The sequence below is a fragment of the Dromiciops gliroides genome, chromosome 3 (genome assembly GCF_019393635.1).
Source record: "Dromiciops gliroides isolate mDroGli1 chromosome 3, mDroGli1.pri, whole genome shotgun sequence".
Taxonomy (NCBI): domain Eukaryota; kingdom Metazoa; phylum Chordata; class Mammalia; order Microbiotheria; family Microbiotheriidae; genus Dromiciops; species Dromiciops gliroides.
This window is the reverse complement of record NC_057863.1, coordinates 73,173,026-73,193,370: the sequence shown is the minus strand read 5'-3', so window position 1 is coordinate 73,193,370 and position 20,345 is coordinate 73,173,026. Positions and strand designations below refer to the sequence as shown.

The following is a 20,345-nucleotide window of genomic DNA, read 5'->3' as shown; positions in this document are numbered from 1 at the left end:
CTCTCTCTTTACTAATATTTAATGTACTTTAATAAATGCTTAATGCCCCAAACTAGTGCTATAGCCTCTAATTTCTAAGTAACAGTATATTAGAAACCCCAGCTAAATTCCCTAAAACTTGGGACAGAGATAAGCACCTCCATCTAATTTCAAATGACACAATTGGGGCAGCTAGGTGGCGCAGTAGATAGAGCACTGGCCCTGGACTCAGGAGTACCTAAGTTCAAATCCGACCTCAGACACCTAACACTTACTAGCTGTGTGACCCTGGGCAAGTCACTTAACCCCAATTGCCTCATTGAAAAAAACAAACAAAAAAAGCAAAAAATCAAATGACACAATATATAAATTATACATACATATGTATATATTCGTGAAAACAAATTGACGAATTTCTTTGTAAGTGAATTATATTCTGAAAGTTTGTTAACTATATATTCCTTTTTTTGTTTTTGCTTTTTTGGGGGGGAGGCAGGGTTTGCAGGGCAATGAGGGTTAAGTGACTTGCCCAAGGTCACACAGCTAGTAAGTGTCAAGTGTCTGAAGCCGGATTTGAACTCAAGTCCTCCCGAATCTAGGGCTGGCGCTTTATCCACTGTGCCACCTAGTTGCTCCCTATACATTCACTTTTAAACATGTTAAGGAAAGACTTTTATCAGTCATTGAAATTCAAATAGTTCCATTCTTCTAGTGCTGGCAACAGGTTCTCTACTGAAGTCATTTTATTTGTAAGATGACTGACCATGAGGAACTCCAAATTTTCATTTTCACCTCCCCAATTTGTGTGTGTGTGTGTAAAGGCAATGAGGGTTAAGTGACTTACCCAGGGTCACACAGATAATAAATGTCAAGTGTCTGAGGTCAGATTTTAACTCAGGCTAGGGCTGATGCTTTATCTGTGCCACCTAGCTGCCCCCATCACCTCTCCAATCTTTCAGAGTTTTCCCATGTATGGTCAAATTTCCATTATCCATGCTTACAGCAGCAAAGAATGATGATGAACATCCAAATAGAAAATAACTGGAAAAAATAAATAAGAAAACAAAGATAACTTAAAATGTTTGATTTTTAAATACAAAAGGCATATTTTCCCAACAACCATACCTTTATAATGACTGACATGTTTTTCTTGTGCTATCTCCAAATTACTCCTGCTTGCCAATAACCTTGTACTGATTACATCAAGACCTCTTCATTAAGAACCACAGCCACAAGCAAGTTGTGGTTTGTGAATGTAATGGAATACTATTGCACTGTATGAAATGGTAAGCAGATGGATTTCAGAAAAACCTGGAAAGTCTTACATGAATTAATGCTGTATGAAATGAGTAGAACCAAGAGAACATTGCACACAGTGTCAACAATATTGTTTGATGATCAACTGTGATAGATAACTCTTCTCAGCAATACAATGATCCAAGACAATGCCAAAAGGCTTATGATGGAAAATGCTCGCCACATTCAGAAAAAGAATTATGGAGTCTGAATGCAGATGGAAGCATACTATTTTTACTTTTGTTGCTTTTTTGTTGTTGTTGTTTATTCTTTCTTGCAGTTTTTTTTCATTTTGTTCTGATTCTTCTCTTACAACATGACTAATGTGGAAATATGTTTGAGATGATTGTACTGTATAACCTATATCAGATTATGTGCTGGCTTACAGAGGAGGGAGGGAAGGGAGGGTAGGAAGAAAATTTGGAACTCAAAAAATTTTCTTTACATGTAATTGGAAAAAAATGTTTTCATTTCATTTCATTTCATTTTTTTAAAAAAAAACTACAGTCACTCAAAAGAACCCTCTCATTTGAATGACAGTCATCCACTGTGAGAAAATAATGGGATTTGGCAGATACTCAAAGCTACAGGGGGGATAAGATCATGTTAACGCTTCATTTTTGTGGATTTTCTATTTTGATTTATCTTTACTTGCTTTCACCTTTAACTAATAACTTTATAAAGCATTGGTCTTATAAAAGGACCAACAGAGAAAATAAGGCAGATGATGCAAAAAGTGATGAAACAGAGAGCTAATAGGGGAGTGCCCCCTTTAGCCTTTGTCAATGCGTCACTCAATTTCTTTTTCTCTCTTTTCATTCCCTTTACATTGTTAGTCATAAGTATCTATAATGTTATTGTAGACAGCAAGATATTAATATGAGATCTGGATATTTTAGATATCAAAATAAGAAATGCTCTAAATTCACTGATTTTAAACATCACACCACAATGGAAAAAACAAAGTAAATTAAGAACATATACTATTTAAGTGCATTTTATTATCTGGATAGTATGTGTTCTTCATTTACCTCTGTCTATATGGGTACTACAGATAGAAAATTACTTGGGACCATAACTGAACAGGAGGAAACCAGTTCACTGGATTGTATTTGGGAAACTGAAACACCTTTACCAACGCTGAACTGGTCACTGCCACAGAAGCCAATTTTTTCAACTCTGTTATAATAAATAAGGAGGAGGACGGGGAGGAAGAGGGGGAGGAAGAGGAGAAGGAGATGAAGAAGAAGAGGAAGAGGAGAAGGAGACGAAGAAGAAGAAGAAGAAGAAGAAGAAGAAGAAAAAGAAGAAGAAGAAGAAGAAGCATTTTTATAGAATCTACTCTATGCCAGGCACTTTGCTAAATGCCTTACATATATTCTTATTTGATCCTCACAACAACTCTGGGAAGGTAGGTGCTACTATTATTATTATTCCCATTTTACAGTTGAGGAAACTGAGGAAAAGAGTGTTTACGTTATTTGCCCACAGTCACACAGCTAATAAGCATCTGATGCCAATTTGAACTCAGGTTTTCCTGACTCCAGGTCTAGCACTCTGTCTACCATGCCACCTACTTCACAGTCCTTAATATTTTCCTACACAGTTTCAAAGCACAAGATACTATCAGAAATACCACACCTGCAGGCAACTCAAAAGACAACAGAAAGTTAAATATTAGATGTGAACAGCTATGATGCCTATGAGCTCTATGTCCTTGAGGTAGCCAGTTAACTCTCTAAGCCTCAGTTTCTTCTATCATAGAATGGATAGATTGGACTAGATGACCTCCAAGTTCTAAATCTCTGATTCTAGGATCCTCTCGTGTTACCGGTGATGATTTGTACATGAAAAGTGGCAAGAAAGTCTAAAAATGTGTGTGGCCATATAGGGATGTGCTTCAGGCACATAGGCAAGACAAATCATAATGGACTACTGCATCAATACCCATGGAAGAGTAAGAGAACCAAAGGAGACCTCTAGCCCACTGGGTAAATTCTCTATGGAAGATAGATAGATAGATAGATAGATAGATAGATAGATAGATAGATAGATAGATAGATAGATAGATAGATAGATAGATAGATAGATAGATAGATAGATGGATAGATAGATGGATGGATGGATGGATGGATGGATGGATGGATGGATGGATGGATGGATGGATGGATGGATAGAGATAGATGGTAGATGATAGATAGATGATGGATGGATGGAGATAGATGGTAGATGATAGATAGATAGATAGATAGATAGATAGATAGATAGATAGATAGATAGATAGATAGATAGATAGATAGATAGAAAGAAGGATGGATGGATGGATGGATGGATGGATGGATGGATGGATGGATGGATGGATGGATGGATGGATGGATGGATAGATAGAGATTGATGGTAGGTAGGTAGATAGATAGATAGATAGATAGATAGATAGATAGATAGATAGATAGATAGATAGATAGATAGATAGATAGATAGATAATGATAGATAATGATAGATGAGATAGATTAGATACATGAGAAATAGATGATAGATATAGATACATATACATTTGTGTTATATATGCATGCATATATATGTATTATATACATGTATAGAGATAGATAGATGTCCAACTAGATATAGATGCATATACACATATATTTCTGTATTATGTATATATGCATGCATACACATGTGTATATACAAAGATGTATAGAGATAAGAGAAGTCTAGATAGCTATACATATGCACGTATATGTTTGTTTTATGCATATATGCATGAATACACATGTATGTATACACAGGTGGAGAGAGGTCTAGATAGATATAGACACATATACATACATAGATATATTTTGTATGTGCATGCATATACATGTGTATATGTGAAGAATAGAGACAGACAAGCAACATATTTCATAAGATGTCAGGGGTGGGTTATAAAATCTGTGTCTATGAAGGGAATTTCTATGACATTGAAAATACAAACCCATTAAAAAAAAGAAAAAGAAAATACAAACCCATTGAAGTATTGAAATTTAATATTCAAATGAGCTTCTTGTCCTAAACAGTGCAGTATGGAATAAGAGAAGGTAGCTTATGACTAAAAAATTCACAAAGGGCTTAGCTACAAAGTATGTAAATCTGAGTAAGAACTGACTGGTCTTATGGGAAGGGTGGTAGGAAGTATCTTTTATAACATTCCTATGATACGTCCTATTTCCAATTATGGAACACCAGGACTACAAGGGGCCTCAGAAACTACCTAAACAAACACCCTCATTTTTCAGATGAAGCTAATGAGACCGTAGAGAGGTCAACTGATTTGGCTTCAGTTTCCTCAATTGGTAAAATGATGAAATTGGACTAAATGATCTCTAGAGTGTTTTCTGACTTTCAATCCCTTATTGTAGTAGGGATAGATTTAGTTGATCAAATTGATCACGAGGCATTCCAAAGAATGACAAGACTCAGTGACTTAGTTTCCTAAGTTTTATTGAAATACTGTGACCACAGGGAGAGCACCCAAAGCAGAAAGGTGTCTCTACTAGAGAGAGGAAAACAGTTATATTTATAGTGAGAAAAAGTAGGCCATCTCCTCATTATCTTAATCTCCTTCTTGTGGGAGGTTCATGGGAGCTCTTATCCTAATTTGGACTTCCTGGAGTCCTAAGACAATGGAGGTGTGTTTGGGGGGTTTATGTGTCATAAGGTGAACCTAAGGACACAATTGGCCTTTGCTGTACACATTCCTAAAGACGTGCTTAAACTTGTCAGACCCAGAGGGTCTTTGTGTTTTTGGTATCTCTTTACTTAAGATCTGGTTTCTGGGTGTCCTGTCATCTAGGAATATTAATGGCTATTAATGGTTAATGGTCCCTGGCTATTGTCTTTGTTGATGGTGAGGGTGGATAGGGACAATCCTCTTGGTTACTGTAAGAACACAAACCTTAGTTTCTCTGTTAACCCTTTTAGGCACTATTGATAAGGACTCAAGCCTCAGTTTCTCTGTTAACCCCTTTTTGCCTCCTCTATCACAATGACTTCCCTGAGGTCACAAAACCGAATGGTTACAGGAGTGGACTAGAATTCAGGTTTCTTGATTCCTTGAAACTATTCAACATTTACATCATTTAAATGAAATCATATCATATGCAAGTTACCATTACACATATTAAGTTGTGAGAATTAATTTGGAAGTGATCGAATTGGGTGAGACTGACTGAGTGACTGAGAACCTACTTAAGGTTGAATAAATCAACACCACACCTGGCCAGCCCTGAGTGGGGTGTTGTTCTCAGAGGCTGTGGACTATGATATCAACCAATCAGCTTGAAGGACGGCCCCTTCTGGGGACAGAGACAGGAATTAGCAAGAGAGGCTGACTCCCTAGCTCTGGCCTTTTTTTTTTTTGTTCCAGAACCTCAGGTTGGTGACTAAAGAGGAGTCCAGTCTGAACACTAGGGAAGATAGGCTTCTTTTTCTGAGCTACATGTGTTCTATCTTTACTAACCTATAATATATTTTGATAAATGCTTAATGCCAAAAACTGGTGCTGACGTTTCTAGCTTATAAGTAAATCTTAGCTGGTTCTCTCACACTGGGGGTAGAAACAAGACAACCACACATTAGATTTTAATTTTTGTGTGTATGTGCAGGGCAATGAGGGTTAAGTGACTTTCCCAGGGTCACACAGCTATTAAGTGTCAAATGTCTCAAGCTGAATTTGAACTCAGGTCCTCCTGAATCCAGGGCCAGTGCTTTATCCACTGCTCCACCTAGCTGCCCCCACACATTAGATTTTAAATGTCATGAAGTATTTGCTATGGCTAGGCACTAGGAATATAAAAACAAGATGGAACAGCTGTCTTTGGAGAAACAAAAGGTAATCAACCCAAGAGCAGCCTTTTCACTTTCTCTGTTTATTGTTTGTACCCTATATAAACTCTGGTTTTGGCCCCACCCTTTGGATAAGCCTAGCTTGCTATGGAGGTATCACAAGTTACAACTCTTCTGCCCAATTAAAGACCTTAGTTTTGTTATATTGATTGTTTCATTATTTTTCACATTGATAACTTGAAGACTTGGAAAGGCATTCTAGGCATGGGGGGAGGAGACACAATCTATGTAAAGGAACAGATGTTGAAGATGAAACATTGCATTGTGGAATATCTTTTGGTTTACTTTGCCTGGACTGTAGAGTATGTGACAAGGTATACTTGTCAGAGCTTCTCTTGTGACATAAAAGGTCCCACATATACTTTGGCAACCTCCTAATGCCATGGTTCATTGCCCTTACCCAAGTGGAACCTGTGAAAATTAGTTGTCTAGTCTCTCAGGATAGTCACCAGTTTCCCTTAAAGACCTATAGGTTCATTAGGGTTAAAGCATAAAACGGTTTTATTTAAAAATTAAAGAACGGGGCAGCTAAGTGGTACAGTGGATACAGCACCAGCTCTGGATTCAGGAAGACCTGAGTTCAAATCCGACCTCAGACACTTGATACTTACTAGCTGTGTGACCCTGAGCAAGTTACTTAACCTTCATTGCCCTGAAGAAAAAAAAAAATTAAAGAACACAGAAAAGACTTCCATGAATGCTCTCAAAGAAACAAGACATTCCCCTATCCCAGACACAAATTCCCTCTTTCTAAAAACCTTAACAGTCTCCATGACTTACAAGGTTGGGGCTCTCACTAAAAGATTTGTTCCTCCACATCATTGGGTCTCTTTTATCTGCACCATGTTGTTTTTTCCTTCTCATGTCTCACAAGTTATGCTATTGTTCCCTTCACTAGGGGGCGGCCAGCTCTCCAGAAACCAACCCAATTAGAGACTTTACTATGGAATTTTAATCCAGTCTGTTATAAATCAAAAACATAGCTCCTAACTAGACTGCTACCGTTCTTTGAAAATGTCTGTTTTCGCATGATCTTACAGCTTTTGTCTTCCTATTTTGAGAACCTCAGAGATTGTTATGTCCACCTTTCTCATCTTCTCTCCTTCAGAATGAAGACAGTGTCATCACTGTCCTGCTCATGTCATCACGTCCCTGGAGACTCAGAGGAGGATCATACTCTCTCCTCACTTGTCATTTTGTCCCCTCATCCTTTAAGGCATTTGAATGGAGATATTCAAATTGTCCCATGGTTGCTTCCTAAAAGATCTCTAGGGGGCAGCTAGGTGGCGCAGTGGATAGAGCACCAGCCCTGGAGTCAGGAGTACCTGAGTTCAAATCCGGCCTCAGACACTTAACACTTACTAGCTGTGTGACCTTGGGCAAGTCACTTAACCCCAATTGCCTCACTAAAAAAAAAAAAAAAAAAAGATCTCTAACAAGGAAAGGGAAGGTCAGGATCAGTTGATCCCAAAACCTGTGCTGGGAAAGAAGGCCCTACCTGGAGAGGGAGGAAAGTCGTTGGGGTGTCTTTTTTTTTTTTTATAGCTTTTGCTACATTGACTGTAAACAAATGAATGACCATATTTCTATTGACAACATAATGGCATCCTGGTCCTACCTGTCAATTTTTAATACAGAAGACTACTAAAGGAAATTTTCTGCTTTCATTTCATTAGAAATTCTAGAAAAGAATGAGTACCTTTCAACATGTCTATCTTGAAATGACCCTCATGAATAATGTTAAATTAAACTGATAATCTTCCTTTAGAAACTTTATGTTTCACATTCGGGTCATATTGGAGGACTAGTGTGAGTCTCAGTTTTGTCACTAATTAGGTGTGTGATTTAAAACAAGTAACTTCTCTGTCTCTTTGTTTCCTCATCTGCAAAATAGGAAAATACCTGCCCTGTCTACCCTACTGAACTTTGGGTGAATAGAAAATGGTAAAAAGTGACAGACTATCCAAGTAAAATTATATTAACATTATAAAATTATCATCAATTTAAAAATCATTCAAATGTTTGGTCAAAAGTCTCTGTTATTATCTATTATAATCTTCATCTATTCTATTATTTTCTATTAAAATCTGTTGCCTATTTTTTTCCAATGTAGTAAAAATTGATTGACAACAAAATGAAAGAGGAAGGCAGCAGAATGGAGAAAACACTAAATTATGAGTCAGGGAACCTGAGTTTGAATCCTAGCTGTACTATTTAGTCCCTTTGTTACCCAGGGCAAGTCACCTAAACCCTTGTTGCCTCAGTTTACTCATCTGCAAAAGAAAGGAGTTGGACTCAATATTTTTTAATGTCTCATCCATCTCTAAATCCAATATTATGGGTTATGTAAACAGAATATTTGTCACAGAGAGGGAAATGTTGAAAATAGCCAAATAATGTCATTTTAGATAGATAGTTCTATGGCTGAGATTTCTGGGAAATTATTATTATTTCATTGGAGAGGCAAGGCTGGAAGTAGGCTGGGAAGTACAGCTTGGTGGTCACATGCTGTTTTCTCTCAACATTAGTCAGCTGAACTGAACAAATAGCTGGAGTAATCTAACCATACTTTGAATAACAAATAAAGCATAACCTTGATGTGCAAATGGAATAAAATGTGGCATAAAAAATTTTTTTCATGGTTGCTGGAGCTTATTGAGCCATTTCCAGAGCTTACCCACCAAGGAGATAAAATAACACATAAAAGAAGTTTTACAAGTTTATGGAAGGTTTATGAGTTAATCCTGGTCCTACCTAATTCCCAAGTCCTTTCTTCCAGCTCTTCACTGGGTCTGCTAATCCTTTCTCCAGGCCATTTGGTTGATCTATTCTAGCTCTTTAGTAAATAGATTCAGAATGGTAATCTCACATTCAAAAGATATGGAATGATCTCATCCAATCCTGAAGTTTTAGCCTTGTCAAATACCTCCATCCTTGTGTGCCCTGCCCAAATGACCTCTTCTCTATTCACCAACCCTGAAACCAGGAACAACCCTGTCTTGACCCATAAATTACTGAATTTTAGGGAGGAAATTCTCTTTTGGATTCCTGAAAATTCTACCCTTCGGTTTCAGGCTGTCTGTTCTGGTTTTGTGCATCTGCCTTCTTAATTGTCTCAAGGATCTAATCATGCTTTCTCTATTGCCCTTAACCCGTTGCATCTTAACTAGTTGGTTTTAAGGAATTCCTCCAGCCATTTGCATGGCTGGTATTCCCTTTAGTTTGAAGTTTGCTTTTCTATCTTCTGACCCTCAGACTGATATCAAGGCTATTTCCTCAGATCTCATTGTTGCCACCACAAGAAAAGCAGGATAGCACTGGCCCTGGATTCAGGAGTACCTGAGTTCAAATCCGACCTCAGACACTTGACACTTACTAGCTGTGTGACCCTGGGCAAGTCAATTAACCCTCATTGCCCTGCAAAAACAAAACAAAACCAAAAAAAAAAACAAAAAAGAAAAGCAGGATAGTTGAACTTTGAAGACAGAAAGGCAGCAGCTGCTACTCCAAGGCTAAAACTATCATATATAAGCATATATAAGTAACATAAAGAGGACCTCTTATATGGCATATCTAAAGCCTGATCCATCATTACTACTGCTAAGACTTGGCAAAGGGGAGAGATTGTGAACCAAGCCAGACTTCTTCACAGTGGAACAGTGTGGTTTTAAGGGCCTACTTTTCTCCATGTGTTTCTATTTCTTCTTCATGGCATTGTGTGGGCTCCAGAGGAAGAATGATCTACTGAGAGCTTTTAAAAGCTGCCTAAAGTCTTCATCACATATCACATGAAGGACTTCGTGGTAATGAATCAGTGACCAGAGGTAGATCACTTACACCTCCATCTTTGACAACACCTTCCAAAGATTTCCTATCCTCTTAAAAATAACCAATTACTATTTATTTGCCTTTGTCAGAAGTCAAAGGACATTGTTACACATAACAGGGTGAATTAAATTGAACAAGAAAAAAAAGTAAACCTTTATACTTTTTTTGTAAATTGTGAATGGACTCCTCCCAGTTTTTACCCTTATTAATCTGTCAAGATAACCATTCAAGATCTGAAATAGGCTTGTTCCACATTCTTGCATATATCAAATGACTACTATAAGCTAAGCACTTTGCTAGATAGTGGATAGTGCTAGATAGTTTAGATAAGACACCAGCCCTGCCCACATAGAGCTCACAATCTAGTAGAAAACTTAAAAATCGTTTGACTTCTGTAGTGTGCTTTTGAGAAAGAACTCATCATGTAGGCAGGTGAATGTCCAGCTTGGAGTCCAGCTTCCTGGAGATAGTGTTGTTTTCTTCCTTTTCTAAAAGAGTCTTAAGGACTCTAATAGGAATAATGTTTAGAGATAGGACAGGGAATTTTTAAATAGGAACAATGACCTTGGCAGCCACTGGGGCTGGGGCAACACCAGCATACTGCCCAGCAAGAGAGACAAATGGATAGACAGTAATGGAACTGAGTCTCCACCAGCATGGCTGGTATCTCCATACGTGGGAAAAATGGGATAGTTGTGATCATAGTATGGGGAATGCCCCATCACTGGCAAATGTTCTCCGGGCTGCAAATTTCAGGGCAGCTGGTAAAACACCACTTACTCCTTGTTGCCCCCCTCCCTATTGTTTTTAAAGTTGTTTATTTGGCTATCATAATTAATATCAAAGTGGGCCCATTAGACATAAAGGATACATCCTAATTGCTTTTGAGCTTTGTGTTTTCCTTATTTGGGAATAAGAGGCTACAATAAAGAGGAACTATGTTTGGTCTTACTACACAGAGATAGAGAAAGAACCAAGGTTCAAGCCCTGGTCCCAAATCCTGGCTAGGGTAAGAGCCCAATCAAAAGAAAATTATATTAATGTTTTAATAAAATTCCTAGGAGGAAAAAATAAATTGGATGCAGGGTTTGTTTGTTGTTGTTGTTTTCATTTGCCCTAAATGGGAAAATTGAGTTAGAGCGCTTTATTTTCTGGCACAAAATACTGTGTCCATGTTCCTTTGAATACTACAGACACTTGGGGGGTGGGGGGACAGTGAGAACCCTCTTTTTCTTATTTCAGGGAATTGCTCCTATTTACCCTCCCCCTCCCAACTTGGAAAGTCCCTAATCTTTCATCCAATGAGAAATCAGATTACTTTATTTTGTATCCTGGTTAATTGCCTTTTTTTTAATTAGTTGGTCTTATTTGATTAATTGTTCTTTTTTTTTTTTTTTTTTGCAGGCAATGGGGGTTAAGTGACTTGCCCAGGGTCACACAGCTAGTAAGTGTCAAGTGTCTGAGGCCGGATTTGAACTCAGGTACTCCTGAATCCAGGGCTGATGCTTTAACCACTGCACCATCTAGCTGCCCCGATTAATTGTTCTTAATGCATAAAAACCTGTCTCCCTCTATATTCGAAGTTCAGTGCCAAAGCTGAAGAGGGCTAATCCTGATTTGTTATGCAGTTGGCATGCATTGCTTAATAAAATGCCATGCTCAGAAGCTCAAACCTTTGTTTCCTTAGGCATTTCATCTTTTGCCCTCCACAAAAGTCAGATCCTGTTTTTTTGGTCCCTTCTCCTTTCAGTAACTATGGGAAAGGAGACTGACTGGTGAAAGGAGAAAAAGTATAGCTGGACCTGGCCAGTAACACTCACAATTCAAAGGTGGGGGCCAGAGGAGGGGAGTAGTTCTTCAGTCTACATCCAGACCTTTATCCTGACAGGTACAGAAGGCTATGGTTATAGAGGCTAGTGACCAACTGGGTTTATTCCAATTCCAACAGATGACATCAAAGGAAATGGATCTAAGGTGTAGCTCAGAAAATTTAATTTTTAACTTTTGAGCTTAAAGGGTGTTTGTTTAGAGATGATCTAACCCAGAATTTCTTAACCTGGGATCCATGGACCTATTTTTGTTGTTGTTAAATATTTTTTGTAACTATTTCAATATAATTGGTTTCCTCTGTAATTCTATATATTTTAAAAACATTATTCAGAGAAGGGGTCATAGGCTTCACCAGACCACCAAAGGGATCTGGAACAACACAAAGGTTAAGGAACCTTACTCTCACCCAAGCCAAGAAGCTTGATTGTACAACTTAAGTATACCGAGGCCCAGAAAAGTGAGGTCAAAGAGTCATTCAGAGCAAGAGGCAAAACAAAGATATGGACCCAGGTTTGGTGACTCCAAGACCTGTGCTCTTTTTCATGAAACCAGGCAAATTGTCTAAGCTGCTATAGTCACCTTCTATGAGTACGATCTACCATTGCTGTCACCCACTAGGAGCTTTCTTCCTGGGCTGAGCTTCTCTTCTTGATGGAAACCTATGCTTCCCCAAAGCTTTTGTTTCTTGTTTTCCTTAGGTGCCACCGATTGGCAAGGCTCTGATAACAGACATGCCCTAGACCCAACCAAAAAGAAACTCCTTTCCTTGGCCATTATTCTTGTTCTAAGCCCAATCTCTGACCCTCATTTCTCTGAGTAATACCTCAGACCACTCCTCTGAGGGTCAGGGAATAATTTTACTCTCTTAGGGTTCAAAACAAGGAAGAAAGAAATATGATGCATACAGTACATAACAATATACATATTTTGTCTTTCCCAAAGAAGAGCAAGGTCTGGTACCAACAAGTCAGACATAATTAGAATGAAGAAAAGCTTGTATCTTGGTGAGGAGGGGTGGGGGAATAGGGGAGAGAGCATGGATAAAAGGAATAATAAAGCATAAGATTTGGGGAAGGGTAACTAAAGGTTTTGACTTATAACACTGTTATGTTAAAATATTTTCTATCTCCATTTCCCCTTGCTTCTTAAAAAGAAAAAAGGGGGGGGGGGCAGCTAGGTAGCATAGTGGATAGAGCACTGGCCCTGGACTCAGGAGGAACTGAGTTCAAATCTGGCCTCAGAAACTTGGCACTTACTAGCTGCGTGACCTTGGGCAAGTTACTTAACCCTCATTGCCCTGCAAAAAAAAAAAAATTTTAATTAAAAAGAAAAAAAAAAGATCAAAGGTAATGATCAAAAACATTCAAGGCAGGAAGATCAGAGCAGCCTCCCTCTCAATCAAGCTGTTAGGGAAGAAGAAAGCTGATTTCTGCCTCTTGAGTGGGGCAGAGAAGCAGTCAGGTAGCACAAGTCCTTTGCTAGCCTCAGGTTTTTCACGGTTGCTTTTCTTAGTGGAGATGCTCACAGTAATGTAATGTTTTCTACCAGAGTTCCACCTTCACAGGCCCCCAGGAGTCAAGATTCTCAAAACCTTTTCTTAATTGACAAAAGAAGAATCTGGAATGTTCCCAAAGAATTTATGCGTACAATTGGATAGACAAGAAAGAGGCATTTGCAGTCCATTATTAGCTGAAGAAGCTGTCATATATGAGTATATGTATATGTGTGGTGTGAAAGCCCCAAGGATACATTATTCAATTAATAGCTAAATGCCAACCAGATGCTTGGTGATTGGTATCTTAGAAATAGAACAGATACCTACAGAAGAGAGGTAAATAATCTAAATCTAGTTTATCTTTTTAGCTCTCTCTCTCTCTCTCTCTCTCTCTTTATTAAACATTCTTTCTGGCTCCTTCACCCTTGCTTTCAATTTACATTATAAAATTGATTATAATATCAAAATAGCTTCCAAAAGAAAAGCAGTTTTTAAAACATATCAGATGCCTCATGTAGAAATCTATAAACAAAGATAAATAAACATGTGGAGATCTTTGCAAGCTGCTCTTCTGGTATTCATATTTCTGACTGATACTGAAAAAGATGACTGTTAGGTTTTGAGTAATGCTAGTGCACCCTAGTGGTCAGTAATAATTGATGCAGTTTCGTGAAGCCTTTGTTTCTAATGGGGTCTCTATCTAACATCCAAACCAAACCTTTGTATTACTTTAAGTTGTTTATTATGATTATTATCACTGACTACTGATACCATTACTGTCATTGTTCAGTCGTTTTCAGTTGTGTCTGACTCTCCATAATCCCATTTGGGGTTTTCATGGCTAAGATGCTGGAGTGGTTTGCCATTTCTTTCTGCAGCTCGTTTTACAGATGAGGAAACTGAGGCAGACAGGGTTAAGTGACTTGCCCAAGGTCACACAGCTAGTAAGGTCCGAGGCCAAATTTTAATCTTCTTGACTTCAGGCCTGGCACTCCATGCACTATGGCGCCACCTAGCTGCCCACAATACTACTACTACGGACACTCTAGGTATAGAACAGGAAAGTATCACTGTACAGGAGGAAAGAGCATTGACTCTGCAGTCAGAGGATTTGGATTCAAATCCTACTTCTCATGTTTACTGTCTATATGGTCTTGGCTAAGTCTTATTGGGCCTCAATTTCCTCATATTTAAAATGATGGCATTGAATTAGATTTCCTCTAGCTCTAGAGCGATGATCCTAAAAAATATAATTTTTAGTCTTGCAGGACTTTTAGAAAGGACCTAGTTTCTAATTCCAAATCACAATGGGACTAAAAACCAAGCAGTTATCACCAAACCGAAATATTCATTTCAATTCAATTTAAATAAGCATTTATAAAATATCTACTGTATGCTACTACTATTATTATGAAAAAGTATATTAGTATATTTTAAATATAAAAAGTAAATTATAGCAATAATAATGTTATGTGAGAAAAGGGCATAATTATTGTGATAAAAATGTTTCAAGAATCTTATATATAAAAAAAGAATCTTACATAATTCCTTGTCTTTTACAAAGTCTTGCTTAACTGTCCCTTATTATCCCTAGACCAGTATTTCCTCCACTATAAAATAAAAGGGTTTGACTAGATGACCACTAAGATCTTTCCCAATGCTCAGTCTATGCCATCTTCTGATGTTATTCCCTTCAGAAATAAACAAACAAACAAATAAATAAATAATAAACGATGGTGGTGGTGATGATGAGGATGATAAATAAAAGTTGAAGCTGTCCTTCCTATGGTTGTTAAACAGAAGGACTTTGCTTTTATTGGTCATCCCTTTACCTCTTAATGAGAAAGAAAAAAGTATTCCGTCCCAAATAATAGTACTGGACTTTCAAATCTCCCCTCTCTATTACTACTTTGGTCAAGCCCTTAGACTCTTAGAGGTCTTAGTTTCTTCATCAGTAAAATGAGATGAATGAACTAGATGACCTCTGAGGTACTTTTCCTAAATCTATGATCTTATGATTCACTATTGATAAAAATCCATTTTAGAAATTGAATTAACCTATTTATGTTTGACCTTTAACAAGATGAACATGAAGAAACAGAATATTCCATTGCTGCACCCAGTGGTTTGTTAGCTGATGTATTGTTGTACAACTGCATAGCATCCAAATACTGCCACACCCATGTCATAACAAAATGAACAGACAAGAGAAGGAATCTTGCCCTCCCTCAGATTTGAATAGAATGCCAAAAGAACGAGGTATTACTGGAGTTACAGAAAGCCGCGAGTGAAGAGGAGGGATTTCTGGTTAATCTTTCCAGAGAGACAGCTGCCAAAGTAAACCAGTGGAGATGCCTGGAGACAGATGCTCACCTTTGAAGGAAATGACTTGCAAGACCAAATACACTATGGGGGAAGAGTTGAGAGGAGGGACAAAGAAAGGGAAAGATGGGGCAACCTGTGCTTGCTGAAACCAGCTAGAGCCCTCGTTCACTTCTGGTTTTTTTGTTTGTTTGTTTGTTTTTGGTGAGGCGATTGAGGTTAAGTGACTTGCCCAAGGTCACACAGCTAGTAAGTGTCAAGCGTCTGAGGTCAGATTTGAACTCAGGTCCTCCTGAATCCAGGGCCAGTGCTCTATGCAATGTGCCACCTAGCTGCCCCTCTTCAGTTCACTTCTGGCTCACGTGAAACAATGTCACTAATATACTCTATTATACCTTCTCAGAATGCTGATCCCAAAGCACCCATATGCATGCTCCTAGCAAAGGAATTTCTAAGCTCTTCTGTTAATTCTTTTTATCAGTTACATCACGGTAGGGGGGTGGGGTAGAGAGTCTTATCCATTCTAAGCTTTTTATTCTAAACTAGATAGTATAGTTTAGAGATATCTGTAACTACTGATGAGCAGATTTCTGATGAAGGGTTACCTGGGACATAGTATAGGACAGTGGAAAAAAGCCACTGGTTTTGGAAGGAAAAGATATGGGTTCATATCCTGCCTCTTAATGTTTATATCCTATGTAGCCTTGATCGAATCATTTATTCTTCATAGGCCTCAGATCCCTCACCTATAAAATGAGGGGGTTGAACTAGATAAACTCTGAGGTTCCGACTATCTCTAGATATGACTTTACAACCTTTATAATACATAGGCTAACATATTTTACTAGGGGGCAGGTAAGTAACCCAGTGCTGGACCTCGAGTCAGGAAGACCTGACTTAGGCTTAGATACTTACTAGGTGTGTGACACTGAGTAAGTCACTTAAGCCTTTTCCCCTCAGTGTTCTCATCTGAAAATGAGCTGGAGATAGAAATGGCAAACCATCCCAGTCTCTTTCCCAAGAAAACTCCAAATGGATCATGAAGAGTCAGAAACAACAACAACAAACCAACAAACACATTTTACTAAGATATCCTCAAATGTAGCAAACAATTATCTTTGTTAGGAATTCCATTCTTTTTAAAATGAGGGGGTTGAACTTTGAAGGTCCCTATTATCTCTAGATATAGAGTCTATGAAAAGAAATAACTTTTAAAATTCATAGATTGACGTGTTTTGCTAATATATAATCAAATGCAGCAAACAATTGTATCTTCATTAGGGTAAGAATTGACCTTGGAATTCCATTCTCTTGAGAGAGTTTGATATTCAATAACTCACCACTGAGCTATTGAATTCAATAAATTCAACTGGAAGAACATTTGATTAAATGAAAGGACAAACTGTAGTAAACTTGAAAGTTGGTTCCTAATTAGATCTAAATGGAATGATGTAGCTAAGTCCAAATTCCTTTCTTTAGTTAATTTATATGCATTCACTGATTATAAAAATTATTTATCACCCACCCTGGAGTCTAGAGGACCTGAGATTAAATCCAGCCTCAGGTACTCATTAGCTGTGTAATCCTAAACAAGTCACTAAACCACAACTGCCTCCAAAATACCCCAAACAATTATTTATGACATTTTCTATTTCAAGAAAATCAGGTCAATAAAGCATGGCATCTTGGCCTTTCCAGGCTAGGAAGACTTTCCCACTGGAAATATAAAAGTCCAGAAAAATAAAGTATAACCAACATTTATTTAGTACCTGCTGAGCACAGAGCATTAAGGAAGAGGTGGAAGGAGAGAGGAATTTGATGATACCATCTCTGTCATCAATGAGTTTATAGTGGAATAAGACCGCAACACAAAAAATCTAAATATGTCTCATAGAAGTGTACTAGTAGGGGCAGCTAGCTGGCGCAGTGGATAAAGCACTGGCCCTGGATTCAGGAGGACCTGAGTTCAAATCCAGCCTCAGACACTTGACACTTACTAGCTGTGTGACCCTGGGCAAGTCACTTAACCCCCATTGCTCCGCAAAAAAAAAAAAAAATTTAAAAAAAGAAGAAGTATACTAGCAAGTTGAGAGGTAGCATGGTATAATCTGGGTTCAAATCCTGCCTCGTGCACATATTAGCAACAGTGACCATAAGGAAATCATTTGACTATCAGTGCCCCATACAGTCTACTAATTTAATAAGAGCCCAAGGAGTTTCTGATCTGCATAGGCAAAGGGAGTTTCCACAATGGGAATTCCTATGCTGATAAAAATCACAGGTCTCCCAAAAAAGAAGAGAGTTTTAAAACAAAGAAGAACATTACCAAATGAGGAAATCAAGACAGACTTCTAGGAGGAAGTAGCATTTGAGTTGAGTTTTAAAGGAGTAGAGATTCAGCTGGTAAAGAAAACATTCCAAGCTTGGTGAACAGTGTGAGGCATGGTGCCATGAGAGCACAATGGTATGCTAACCCCCTAAAGATTTGACTCTTACAAGTCACAGCCACTGAAAAACAAGATGATCAGCATTATCAACTCACAGATATTCTGCAATTTAACTCTACTGGTCTGAAAGGTGAGTGTCCTATCACAGGATCGCTGAGTAACTCCTGGATAAATTGAAGTGGAGACAGTTCACATTTGTAAGTGGTAATTAGTTTCCGAAGTACTACCAGCATGGTGATAATAAGGTGCTTGCTTGGGGTCTCAATGCCCAAGTGGAAGAGTTTAGCTTTCTTTCACAGCCAAAGGCTTCACCCCAAATCCCACCCAGGAAGGTGTTTTGTAGACAAACACCATTCAACAACAGTCACCAGGAAAGAAAGTATGGATCAATCAGCACAAATCCATCTTTGCTACTGAAGCACAACTCAAAAACTAATATCAGCTGGTGACTAACTGGTCACTGGTATTATCCTCCTATGGAAAAAAAATTATATTAATTGTTAAGAACTAGTTATATCAGGGCAGCTAGGTAGCACAGTGGATAAAGCACTGGCCTTGGATTCAGGAGGACCTGAGTTCAAATCCAGCCTCAGACACTTGACACTTACTAGCTGTGTGACCTTGGGCAAGTCACTTAACCCTCACTGCCTCACCCAAAAAAGAAAGAAAGAAAGAAATTGTAAGAACTAGTTATATCATTGAAATGACTAGTGGGCAACCCACCTGTAGGTTTGTCAACCTTGAGCAAAATGTGTGCATATAAATCGAAACACAATTTAATTGAGTGTTGAGGCCCTGAGGAAGATAACTGACCTTTAGGGGTTGTGGGAGATAGTGTACTTTATCTGTGACCATAAGGTCACAGCTTTCTATGTAGTGTGCACATTTTCAGTTAAGGATAAACTTCCTGTTGATTTGGGGAGGCAAACTATTAATTATTTATGGCATCTTAGATTTAAAGTTGGAAGGGACCTCGGAGGTCAAGTACAATCCCTTCATTTTATAGATGAGGAAGAGGTTAGGTCAGGGGTTCTTGAACTTTCTTTTTTTTGATATCACAGACCCCTTTGACAGTGTGGTGCACCCTATGGATGCCTTCTCAGAATAATGTTTTCAAAAGAGTAAAATAAAATATATAGGACTACAAAGGAAACCAATTATATTGAAACAAGTTATCAAAATATTTTTTTCATGGAGCTTAGGTTAATAGCCCCCTAACCACTAAGTGATTTGCCAAAAGTAGTAACAATTTCATTTTATAGATGAAAATAGATGTTCAGAGATATATATGCATAAATCAGAAAAAACACTTTACTGTATTTTTACTACTCTCATCATCATTATAATGAGATTGTTACCTATTATCTATTCAGCTACCAAGTCAGGTTGATTCTTCCTCTGGGCCCAGAGAAGCACTCAGTAAACTACCTACCTTTGAAACAAGCCTAGGTCTACGGTTTTTGAAAGTCCAAAGCTACCTTCCCAGAGTGGGAGCAATTCCTCAAGCCTTTTCCTCTAAAGTTAACTTGTAATTACTTTGCATTAGCAACTGAGGATGTGGGGAGAGGAGTGTGAAGACAGGAAAGACCTCCCTCAGAAGGTGGCCAGTGATACCAAGTGGTGATGTGAGACCAAGGAGAGCATTCTGGGCCCTGGGCACAGCTGGTGCATAGACATGGAGAATTATGCACATAATCCTGAACCTCAGAGTGCCAGGAGATGAGTGATGAGCAAGAAAGCTAAAATGATGGAAAGGGGGCATATTGTGAAGAGAGAGAACTCACTATTTCATCTCTGAGCTAATAGGTTGCTGCTGGAGTTTTTAGGCACTAAGTGGGTTGCCTTTAATGTTCCTTTTTTCCATCTGATGTTCACCTCATCTGTATGACTGCAAACTCTAAGGACAGATCCTGGGATGTTCACTTCTGCACCTCCCATAGCTTCAATATTTGTCAACATTTGTTTAATTGATCAGAGCAGAAAAGTAGCAATCATCTCCTAACTCATCTGTCTGTTTTCGAAGGTTACCCTTCCTCCCCATAGCCATCTGTAGCCCCTAGGATTTAAAAATCTGAGAGGAATAAGAGACCAAGATGGTGTGGTATTTAAAATAGCTTTCAAAATAGTACCAGTTCAGGAACAAGAGAGCTAAATTTGGAGTCAAAAGCCCTTGGTTCAAATTCTGACTTTGCCACTCACTATCTGTACGACCTTGGATAAATCACTTCTTTCTGGGCCTCAATTTTCTCATCTATACAATTAG

At 38.3% G+C, this 20,345-nt stretch overlaps 1 pseudogene; it reads right to left on the bottom strand.

The window, feature by feature from the left end:
* LOC122747160 overlaps positions 1–18,315 on the bottom strand; it is an 82,766-nt pseudogene extending 64,451 nt beyond the window's left edge.
* Positions 18,316–20,345: the final 2,030 nt, after the last annotated feature.